Raw genomic sequence first — 12,261 nt, 5'->3', positions numbered from 1 at the left:
CATAAAGGTAATGTCTCCAAATCTTGAGGGCAAACACCACCGCCCCAGCTCTAAATCGTGGGTAGGATAGTTAGCCTCGTGAGGCTTCAAATGTCTCGAAGCGTAAGCTATCACATGCCCTCGCTGCATCAATAGTGCTCCCATACCTGTGATTGAGGCATCACAGTAGACTACAAAATCCTCTATTCCCTCTGGCAGGGTAAGGATCGGAGCCTCGCACATCTCTGCCTGAGGGTCTCAAACGCCGCTTGCTGCTCAGGCCCCCAACTAAAACACCACTGACTTCTTGGTCAGTCGAGTGAGCGGTATTGCTATCTTGGAGAAATCCTGAATGAATCTTCTGTAATACCCTGCCAAACCTAGGAAGCTCCGAGACTTTGGGACCTCCCACTGCATCACAGCCTCTATCTTGGCCGGATCTACCAAAATACCCTTTTGGTTGACGAGGTGACCAAGGAACTGCACCTCACGCAACCAGAACTCGCACTTGGAGAACTTTGCGAAAAGTCTCTCCCTTCTTAAAACTTCTAGCACCTCCCTCAGGTGCTCCTCATGTTGCTCCTGAGTCTTGGAATACACCAAGATATCATCTATGAATACTATCACAGTCTAATCCAGCATCGGTCTGCATACGCGATTCATGAGATCCATGAACGCGGTTGGAGCATTAGTGAGCCCAAAAGGCATCACCACGAACTCGAAATGACCATAGCGGGTCCTGAAAGTAGTCTTCTGCACATCTTCGCCTCTGACTCGCATTTGGTGGTATCCGGAGCGTAAATCGATCTTGGAGAACCAAGATGCACCATGAAGCTGATCAAACAAATCGTCTATCCTCGGGAGGGGGTAACGGTTCTTCACCGTTACCTTATTCAACTCCCGGTAGTCTATACACATACGGTGCGACCCATCCTTCTTCTTCACAAACAGGATCGGCGCTCCCCAAGGTGAACTACTCGGACGAATAAAACCCTTGTCTAGTAGCTCCTGCAACTGCGTAGACAACTCCTGCATCTCAGGGGGAGCTAGCCGGTACGGTGCCTTAGCTATCGGAGCCGCACCAGGAATTAGGTCGATCCCAAACTCGACCTGCCTCTCAGGAGGTATTCCCGGTAAATCCTCTGGAAATACATCCGGGAAGTCTCGCACCACCGGAACATCGTCAACTGTCGTCTTGCCCTTCTCCCGGGCATCCAAGACATAAGCTACATAACCGATGCAACCCTGCTGAAAATAGCGCCTCGCTCTCGCGTCTAAACAAAGAACTGGTCCACGTTGTGGCCTCTCGCCCTGAATCACTAACTCTCCCCTACTGGGAGTGCGAACCCTCACTAGCTGCAGCTCGCAATCAATCACCGCCCCGTTGGGACTCAACCAATCCATGCCCACTATAACCTTATTCCCTCGCAGAGGAATAGGGCCCAAGTCCACCGGAAACTGCTCATCGAACAACTGAAGAGAACATCCACTATGCACTCTGGCGACCCTCACGGTCCTGTCATCTGCTATCTCGACCTCTAGTGGACAATCCAGCTCCCTTGGAGGTCTACTAAATCTCTTGCTAAGCGCTAGCGATACAAATGATCGGGTAGCCCCCGAATCAAATAATATTGTAGCAGGAATGCCGTTCACAGAGAACGGCCCTATACAAAACATATAACCATAAGCAATAATCAATAATAATATAGAGATGAAGGGAAAATACATACCCCTCACCACATAAGGAGTCGCTCGTGCCTCCTCTGCTGTCATCTAAAAAGCTTTACTCTTTGCCACTGGCGCGTTGGCTCGGCCCTGCCGGCCATCTGTAATCCTAAAAGTAGCAGGGGCAGGTGCAACCACCTTCCCTGGTACAACTAAACTCGTACACTGGGACTTTTTATGTCCCCTCTGATTGCACTGAAAGCAAATTAGATCTGATGCTGCAATGGCGGTAGCAGGGGCCGTACAATCCCTGCTCAAATGCCCAGTCCGACCGCACTTGTAGCAGCCGGAACTCCCTGCCTTGCACACCCTATCGTGCAATCTCCCACACTTGCCACATCAACCGTGGCTCTGCTGACTCCTGGATCTGTGATCTGAAACCTTGGGCTTTTTGCCCGAACTACCTGTACTCGAAACCGCCTCCGGTTTCCTCTTCTTCTCCATCTCAAGGTCAATCTCCCTCTCCCGAGCCCTAGCAATCATGTCATTCAGCGTTTTACAGCTAGACCGGCTCACAAACTGGCGGATATCGCTTCGCAACATCTCATGATAATGAGCCTTCTACATTTCCTCATCGGGTGCATACTGAGGAACGAGAAGAGCCCTCTACCTGAATTTGGTGGTGATCTCTGCCACGGTCTCTGTAGTCTAGGTGAGGTCTTGAAACTCTCTGGCTAACTGCTTTACCTCAATAACCGGTGCAAACTCCACCCTGAACCTGGTAGAGAAATCAGCCCAGGTCATGGCATCTAGCGCTGCATCATCTCTAATGGTATGTCCAACCTCTTCCCACCAATCCCGTGCCCTGTCCTTCAGAAGACAGGACGCCAATCTAACCTTGTCCCCCTCGGGATACCTGCTCATGCGGAAAGCATTGGCCACATCCACCAACCATCTAGTACTCGCTATGTGGTCCCGCGCCCCGTGGTAATCTGGAGCTCCACATGCCCTGAACTCCCTGAACGTAAGTGTGCGCGACCCCATCATGGCCGCTACCTCAGCACGGAAAGTACTCAGCCTCTCGTCCATCATCTCTAAGATACCCTCCTTGATTGAACCGAAGATCACAGGAGTCTGCTTAAGTAAGGTGCGAGTAATCTCTGAAGAGAGAAACTCGTTGGTCTGCTCATCCAACTGCCCGGCCTCCGGGCCTGATCCTGATCCCCCTCCGGCACCTGAACTGCCGACTGCTGGTCTAGGGCGTAATTCCACCATTCTGAAACACAACATAGCAACATCAGAAAACTGAAATATCTCAAGGGATCGCTGATACCAATACTAGCTTCCTAGTTTATTCTCAGCCTTCCTTGATTCAAGTACGGATCCTCTGCTTTCAGTAGTACGGGCCCATAATACCTTCCACATCTATACGTACTTTCCTCAAGAACTGCCTTGACTCCACCAAGCCACTTCTACTGTTACTCATCTCTGCTACTCTTATCCTAGGCTTGCCCTAGGGAAATCTCTGACTCCACTCAAACCAGTCCTCAGCTACTGAAGACCTCCTTGTAATGCTAATTAGCCATCACCTGAATACCATCACATGTGATGAGGCTCAAATAATCCTTCGAGTAAAAGACTCGTCCCTACAACGGTTAGACTCAAACAAGAGCTGCGCAATAGGGCCAAATCCAACGCTCTGAGATTATTCAACTCTGATCACATGTGACGTAACGTATTCACCTAACGGCTAACTCCCATCACCAAGAGTTCTACAAAACACAAAGTAAGCAGCATTCGGACACAGGAAACTACTCAAACAAATCTATTATCATAACGAGAAAATGTAGTAGCATACAATGCTAAGCTCATACTACCAGGCATAACCTAAACAGGCTATCCTACTATTGTCTACTCAATACTAGCATGCAAATCTTGTAAAGCTGAAACATATATGGCAGGCACATAAGGCATCCTCCTAGATCCTTAGTCCTATTCTAGCATGTTGTTCTATTGAAACTAAAACTGTCAATCATAACATAACTTGTATGGGTAATTTGGGAGTACTTACTTGAGCTCGGCTGATCGAATGCAGCACACCCTTATCTCGTTTAAAAATTCTTTTCTTTCTAAGTGCTTTTCAAAATCTCTTCCGAAAATATATATATATATATATATATATTTTAAAATCTTTTTATCTTTCCCTTAGTTTGAGTTCAGATACACCCGGAAGCGTATCTGAGTCCCTCAAACCAAGGCTCTGATACCAACTTGTAACATCCCAAAATACAACTCAAATTTTTTTTTATATAATAAAATCATATGTTGAATGTCATATCATAAATCCATACGTCAAATATCTCAAACCATAATAAAATGTCGTGATACAACTGTATCAAATCAAACTAAGTATCAAAACAATCTCCCAGGACAAAAACTGAAGTTGTGGTGTGTGCGATGCCATCAACCCGAGCTCTTCCCTTTGCTTGCGGAAGTATCTGAAACCAAAACTGAAACTGTAAGCACGAAGCTTAGTGAGCTCCCCCAAATCACCACATACCATACATACATAAAACAACTATTGGGCCTTGCACACTGCATCGGACCGAAGTCCGAAAATTGCATCGGACCGAAGTCCGGAACTAACCAGGGCCATGCCCTCTGCATCAGACCGAAGTTTGGAACTACTGAGGCCTTGCCTCCTGCATCGGACCGAAATCCGGAACTAACTGCATCGGACCGAAGTCCGGAACTAACTGCATCGGACCGAAGTCCGGAACTGATTGCATCGGACAGAAGTCCGGAACTACTAAACATAGCATAGCATAAACATATCAACTAACACAACAACACATACTGCATACTGCTTCGGGCTATAACCCAGAACACATAACACGCAAAACTGTCTGAGCCACGAAGGCGTCAAACATACTAACTACTGCATCGGACCGAGGTCCGGAAACTACTGCTAGCTAAAAGGGCCGGCATTGTGGCCTTAGACCCATTCCTACTGGAAGGAAACTCACCTCGTGAACTGGCTGCTGAGTGTATGGCTCTGGAAGCTATCTGCTGCTGCTCCGGTATCTCCCCGACCACAATTCCACAAACACACTCAATCAAATACCAATAACTGCATTGGGGTAAAATGACTCTTTTACCCCTGGCTAAAGTCAACTCTCTCGGTCAAAGTCAACTTACAGTTGACCTGACTCGCCGAGTTGGGCCGCCAACTCGCCGAGTCCCTACTCTCACTTCTCAACCTTGTTCGCTGCTACTCGTCGAGTATGGCATCAACTTGACGAGTTCCCTTTCGATTCTAGAACTCAGGCTATCTGCATCCGACTCGCCGAGTTGTATGAACAACTCAACGAGTTGTTCTTGAATTTATGAAGATTGCCTTAGACTCGCCGAGTTGTATGAACAACTCGTCGAGTCCCTCCATTACTGAGTCTGACCTCCGGCTCACTGAGTCCATTCTACTACTCACTGGTCCCCACTCGGAATCACTCAAATGGGAAAAAAATCAGGGACTCGCGGTTCAACTCGCCGAGTCCGAAGAACGACTCGCCAAGTCCCATGCATGCAGTTACTAAAAACTCGATTCGGCTTGAATCTAGCGCATATAACTTGTCGATATGGGCTTCTTATGCTCGATTAATACGTAAAGATTCTATCTTTACGTGCCCATAAGCATCCATGAAGATTAAAAGGCTCAAAATGCATAATAAAGGCTAGATCTAGGGTTCTCATGCAAGGCAACTCGAAAAAGGAAATAGATCAGGGCTCTAAAACTCCTAAATGAACAGATCTAGGGATATGTCGACCCAACAAGGCATCCATACAACTATAAAGCTTTGAAAATACATTAAACTAGCCTTAGAGGTGTTCTAATGGAGGTTTTAAGCACAAAATAGAATAATTCCGAGATATACCTCAATGAACTCTTACTTTGGCCTTGGATCTTTGCTCTACATTTCCTCTTTTTGATCCTTTCTTCTTCTTCTTCTTCAATCCTTCAAAAACCCACACAAAACACTTTAATCATACAAGGAATGGTTTAGGGTTTCTCACAAGCTCTCTGAAGGTGAAGGAGGCGAGTTGGGGCACAAAACATTGCTTAAATAGTGAGCAAACCCGAGGATTTAGGGTTTCTTCCTGGCAGGCAGACTCGCCGAGTCCCGAATATGGACTCGTCGAGTCACCAACCTACACGTGCACAATATCCCGTCTCTACTCGACGAGTCGGGCTATAGACTCGCCGAGTCCCTCTTGAGAACTTCTAAATAAATAAAATGGAAACAACATACCTTTAACAACCGGATTTTATCAGGTATCTTGTTTGTTGTATTTTGTTGTTTTGTGAGGGGGACTCGGCGAGTTGGAGCTCAGACTCGCCGAGTAGGGACGCAGATTTGGATGCAGGATCGCGCCTGGACTCGACGAGTCCAGGATATGGACTCGGTGAGTCAGCGCTGTGTAATGAAACCCTAATTTCTCGGGTTTGAGACTTATTTAAAGGGCCTAATGGCCGTCATTTGTGCTCACCAGCCCCTTGAGTGAAACCCTAATCGAGTGTGAGCATTGGAGCTAAGTAGGAGGCCATTATTGACCTTGGAGGTGCCATTGTTGCAAGGAAAGGAGAAGAGCTAGCCAAGGGAAAGCAAGAAGGAGTCACTTCTGTGGGTTTGGAGTCTAGAGCATCACTTTTGTGGTAATAAATCCGAGTTACCTTCTTGTTGTTGTTGCTTATCTAGATTCAGGGTTTGTTGAACCCTTTTATGGCAAGATTTGGTGTTCTTTTGGTCCCTTATGAGGTTGGAACCATAGATCTGGACCCTTACAGGTCCAGAGTGTCCCTTTACCCAAGCTTTTTGGGGATCAATGGAGGCTTTGGATTGGAATCCTCATGCCTTAGGTCAAAAACGCCATTATTGAGTTATAGGGTGTGTTATGAGCACCAAGATAGGAGCTTTACGTGATGAATCAGTCGAGGGAGGCCAGATCTATAGTTTTTGGAAGCAGATCTGACCTTAGAAGCGAGTTGGAGTGGTTGCATGGCATGGACTCGCCGAGTCTGTTCATCCGACTCGGCGAGTAGCTTGAAGATTGCCTTGGGACTGCTCAGCGAGTGGTGCAATCGAGTCATGGGTAGACTCAATGAGTCAGGGTGAGTTGGAGAGGGATGACGAGTGGACTGAGTCAAACCTGGACTCGCCGAGTTGTCCTTGAGACTCGGCGAGTTGAGTCGGGGTGGCCCCGCGATTCATTCAGGTGAAACTCGTCGAGTAAAGGGGGGGATACTCGACGTGTAGTAAGAGGATTTCAGAGGGTTGATAAAAACGCCTAGACTCGCCGAGTCACCTTGGTACTCGCCCAGTCCGGTCAGAGTTGACCGTTGACCGTTGACCAGAGTTGACCTGTGTTGACTCCTTAGATAGTCAACCTTAGAGATATAAAGTGTTAATTAGAAGCATATAATGTTATAGGAGGATTAGAGCTCGGAGGATCGAGCACGAGGGATTTCCAGGATTCGTGAGATACCGAGATACGCGAGGTGAGTCTTCTCACTATACTATATTACCTTGAGTAGGTAACCTGAGTTATGTGATAGAGTATTGTATGCTATGCATGTTATGTGTTGTACTGCATTATTTCTATGTGATTTATGTAGTGCATGTTTATCGGAGCTAGAACCTGAGGGTTCACAGAGTTTGGGTGCACGGACCCACAGAGTTATAGCCTCGAGTGGCTAATATGTGTTATATGTGGTATTTTGGGAAACTCACTAAGCCTTGTGCTTACAGTGTTTGATGTTATTGTTTCAGGTACTAGTGACGATCGCGGGAAGGCACCGGCTTGATCCGTACACACACACACACTTGGAGTTTTGACATTGTGATCTTGGGATTTTGTATTGACCTATTGTAACATCCTGGAATCGAAAGAGTAGAGTTGAAGGGCTAAAAGTGTAAGTTTTAGAGGATGACTCGGCGAGTCCATGGATGGACCCGACGAGTCAGGTCGCGGTCATGGTCGCGTGTCAAGTGGCCTACTCGGCGAGTCCCAAGGATGGACTCGGCGAGTAGGTGCTGTATGGAGAAAACCCTAATTTCCGGGGTTGAGCCCTATATAAAGAGCATTATACCCCTCCACAGCCTCCCTTATCCCCCCCTTGAGTTCCAGAAACCCTAAATTCGTGGAGAGATCATTTGTGGAGCAAATTAGAGCTTGGAGAGGTGTTGTTTGAAGAGATCTTGAAGGAGAAGTGGCTTGGATCAAAGGGCTTTGCTTGGATTCGAGTTTGGCTGCTATTGAGGCATCTTTTGGAGGTAATATCTTCGTCCTTAGGCTGTGCATTCCTAGTTTCATCATTTTGGGGTTTGTGGGGAGTATGTCTTGGAATGTTTTGGAGTTTGGAGGATAGATCTGAGGTTGCTACCTCAGATCAGGAATATTGAAGGCCTAGAGTGCATTAAAGCTCCTGTGTTTGAGTGCTTAGTGAAGCCACCATGTCCTAAACCTTGGTTTTAAGGTGAATATGGCTTAGATCTCGTTAGATTCACATAAAGTTTGCCACTTTACGTGATGGATGGATTTTAGGAGGTTGGATCTATGTTTTGGATCAATTGCATGGCCTGAGATGCTTCTGTATGGATTCAGATCGGTGGTACTCGACGAGTCACATGGGTGGACTCGACGAGTTGCTTGAAGATGGCCTAGGACTCAACGAGTTGGAAGAACAACTCGGCGAGTAGGTTGAAGATGGCCTTGGACTCGACGAGTCCATTTGGACTCGGCGAGTCTTGTCGAGGAAGTCCCAATATTTCTGGTTGAGACGATAAATCGGTGAGTCAAGGGATGACTCGGTGAGTTGGGTGCGAGTGGACTTAGAGTTGTTGGACTCGACGAGTCTTGGGGTGACTCGGCGAGTTGGGTTGCTAATTGAGGGAAGTTCTGAGCATAAGGACTCGGCGAGTCATCGGGATGACTCGGCGAGTAGGGTCAGTCAGGGGTTGACTTTGACTCGTCCAAGGTTGACCAGTTGTCTTCCAGTGGTATTTTGGTAATTAAGGGTATTTATTGAGTTGTATGTTTTGATGTTTAGTGGAGGAGTTCGTGTTAGAGTTCGGAGCAGCGGGATCTTATCTTTTCAGCCGGCAGTTTCGAGGTGAGTTATCCTCACTATATCAACAGGGTCTAAGGCACCAAGGCCGGCCCTTTATTGTATTGAGATTCGGTTATGGTTATTATGTTATTGTTTGACGTGTCTGCATTCTGGTAGCTAGGATGGTACATGCTATGAGGCCTTGCTAAGGTCAGTTTTCCCGATATACAGAGTGATGTTATGCTAGTGACCGGTTAGGTCGGTAACCCGGTTAGGGTAATGATATGCTATGTGATCTGCTTGCTCGGTTTGTTAACTATGACTGTTATATGAATGTATGTTTTGTGCACATGGTTGTTTGGACTGGAGATGGGTTGAGGCGGGTCCTGCTTTGTGCTGTAGGCCAAGATACCCAGGGCGGACCGGTTGTTCCGAAGGCCCAGTGAGCGGTCCGGATAGGCTGTAGGCCCCACGAGGGCGGACCAGACGTGTCGAGGCTCGGAGAGTGGACCAGGCCGACTGAAGGCCCGATGCGGGCGGACCACTCACACTGTAGACTCAGAGAGTGGACCAGGTGGGTTGAAGGCCCGATGCGGGCAGACCAACCCCACTGTAGACTCGAAGGACATGACTAGACCTGAAGGATGGATCCGTTGGACTGAAGGCCCGATACGGCGGACCAGTCACACGGTAGACCCGATATGCATGGCTGTTCTATGTTCTGTTATGTTATGTATGTTTTATATGTTTTGGACCGGAAGGTCGTAGCCTGGAAGGGCGTATACGTGGTTGGTATTTTGGGGGTATCTCACTAAGCTTTCGGGCTTACAGTTGTGGTTTAATGTTTTTCAGGTTCTTCAGGAGACTGTGGCAAGGCGAAGGCACGATCGTACCGCTCCTCATGATTTTGTAGCAATGTGATTCTGGGAATACTTTAATGACTTGTATTGAAAACCTTTTTGTAAACATTTTAATGAAAATCGGGTTGATTTGAAAATTTTAAATTGGTTGTGTTTTTCGGATGTTACAAGTTGGTATCAGAGCCTTGGTTTGAGTGAATTGGAGGAACCCTTGTGTGAATCCAGTCTCAAATCGAGGAGAGTTTTCAAAAAGAGAATTTAAAATGGTTTTCAAAATAAGTAAAGGAGGACGCGGAGGTACGATCAGCTGGAGCCAGTAAGTAACCCCAAAATACCATACATGACAATTGTTTTATTGAGCTTTGATAGAACAGCATGCTAGAGTTAGGCTAGGGATCTTCAGGATTTATTGATGAGTTGCCTGATTTATGTGCCTGCTAGCCTAGGGTTCCTTGTGAGAGATTTCTAGTGTTCCTCTAGTTGTGAGGATAGAGCGATGTTATGTGTGTCGCTAGGGTGTTGTGGGAGTACTTCATACAAATATGGGTTGGTGTGGAAGGTAGTATGGGCCCGTACTACTGAAAGCACGGGCTCATACGCGTATCAGGGAAACCATGACCTCTAGGGTTGGGATGAGAGCTGGTTCCCGGGATAGTGGAATATGTCTGAGATTTGGTGTTTTATTTTCAGTATGGAGATTTCAGGGCACGTTGGGAGTGGATCCGGGTCAGGATCAGGAGCAGGAGAGGGAGTTCCGGGTGGGTCTGTACAGCCAGAGGTTGTCAGTCAGATGAGTACGCACGAGTTGGATGCGAGGATTCGTGAGATCCTGCATGATGAGGTTGCTGCATTGTTTCGGGCTGAGCTTCCAGAGTTGTTTGGGTCGATCAAGACCGCCATGGTGGAGTATTTTGATGAGCGCTATGCGGCTCTCACAGAGACGGCTGCCGCGGCGGCTACCGCAGCAGTAGCAGCGGCAGGGGGAGGAGCCAGTAGAGGTTTTCAGTATCGGGACTTCGATAATACGAAGCCTCCCACTTTTGATGGAGTTCAGGATCCGATCGTTGCTATGAGATGGTTATCAGATGTGGAGGGATGTTTCTTCACGTGTTCATGCCCTGCTGATCAGAGGGTGAGGTGTGCTTTGAACCTGTTGAGGCTCGGAGCAAAGGATTGGTGGAGATTGACCACGGGGTCGTACTCGGATGCGCAGAGGGCTGCGATTTCATGGGATCGGTTCAGAGAGATGTTCAGCACTCGTTATGTTCCGCAGGTTGAGAGGGAGAGGTTGGCTCAGGAGTTCTTGGAGCTGAAACAGGATTCGGAATCGGTGACGGAAATCACCAGGATGTTTACTGAGCGAGCGATGTTTTGCCCTGAGTTCGCTTCGGAGCAGGCTCAGATGTCCCGGTATCTGAGTATGCTAAAGAGGGACACCAGACAGTTTGTGTCTGCGCAGAGGTGCGAGACTTTGCTGGAGTTGCAGGAGGCCGCCAGGCGGCGTGAGTTAGAGATTGAGTTACAGATGCGTGAGCTGAGGCAAGCTCCGGTTCAGTCGCAGCCGGCGACGAAACGGTCTAAGACCGTTGATTCCAGGATGGGAGATCAGGGTGGCCACGTCTGTGGAAAGTGTGGAAGGGGTCATGCCGGGGTTTGTCGGTCCGGTGGAGCATGCCGCAAGTGCGGAAAGGAAGGACACTATGCGAGGGATTGTCGGCAGTCAGTGTCGGTTCGGGATTTGAGGATATGCTATCATTGTCATCAGGTTGGACATTTGAAGGTCAACTGTCCACGACTTGCTGCAGGACCGGTGCAGGCTCCAGCACCGGCTACGTTGAGGATCACAGGTGGAGATCAGGGTGGAGCGGAGCCCCCAAGGGCTTAGGGTCGTGTTTTTTTTTCAGCTTGCTGCTGCGGGTATGTTTCTTTCTGAGATTTTGATTATTTATGATTGTTGTGGAGTATTGTTATCTGTTGGTTTCGTTGGTTGGTTATGGAATTGCGTTTTGGGTTTTCGTGTGGTATCCGTTGTTCCTTGAGGGTTTGACGAGTTGTGATCGAGATTTCGTTTTAGTATCTTTTGTTCCCTGAAGGATCGTTATGGTTATGGATTAGTACGTCGAGATATCGTTGATTATCTTTCTGAGGATTGGTGGCGGATGCGGCGTTGGTTTGAAGGCCAGTTAGATTCTGCAGTCTGAGGAATGGATAGTTGAAGATTGGGTTCCTTTCGAGCGGGTTGTGCAATGTGGGAACATGATTTGTAAGAAAGTTGTTGGCGCTGGTGGAAACATTTTGAGTGCATGTGTTGATTCCTGCAAGGTTGCTTGGGGAGATCGGTGATGGCGACCGGTGACTAACTGTCAGTGTCCTAAGTGGGGGAGAATTGGAAATTCTCCGGATGATCGTTGGGCCTGAGAGGTTGTTTAGCTGCTTGGGGAATTCAGCGGTATTTCTATCAGTCGAGAGCAGGCTCGTATGGGTGAGTAACAGGCGTGCGGGGCAGAATACAGACCTAGAGCAGTTGATTGAGGAAGGCATGGGAGCAGGCCGGGATCGAGTATGTATGATGGAGATAGAGTTCGGAACCCCTAGAGGGCTAGAACGGTATGCACGGGAGGATTTCCCAAAGGGATGGTTCGGAGTGTTGAA

This window comes from Lactuca saligna, chromosome 5, assembly GCF_052625555.1.
Source record: "Lactuca saligna cultivar CGN05327 chromosome 5, ASM5262555v1, whole genome shotgun sequence".
Taxonomy (NCBI): domain Eukaryota; kingdom Viridiplantae; phylum Streptophyta; class Magnoliopsida; order Asterales; family Asteraceae; genus Lactuca; species Lactuca saligna.
The sequence above is the reverse complement of the archived record's forward strand: the minus strand, read 5'-3'. Positions refer to the sequence as shown.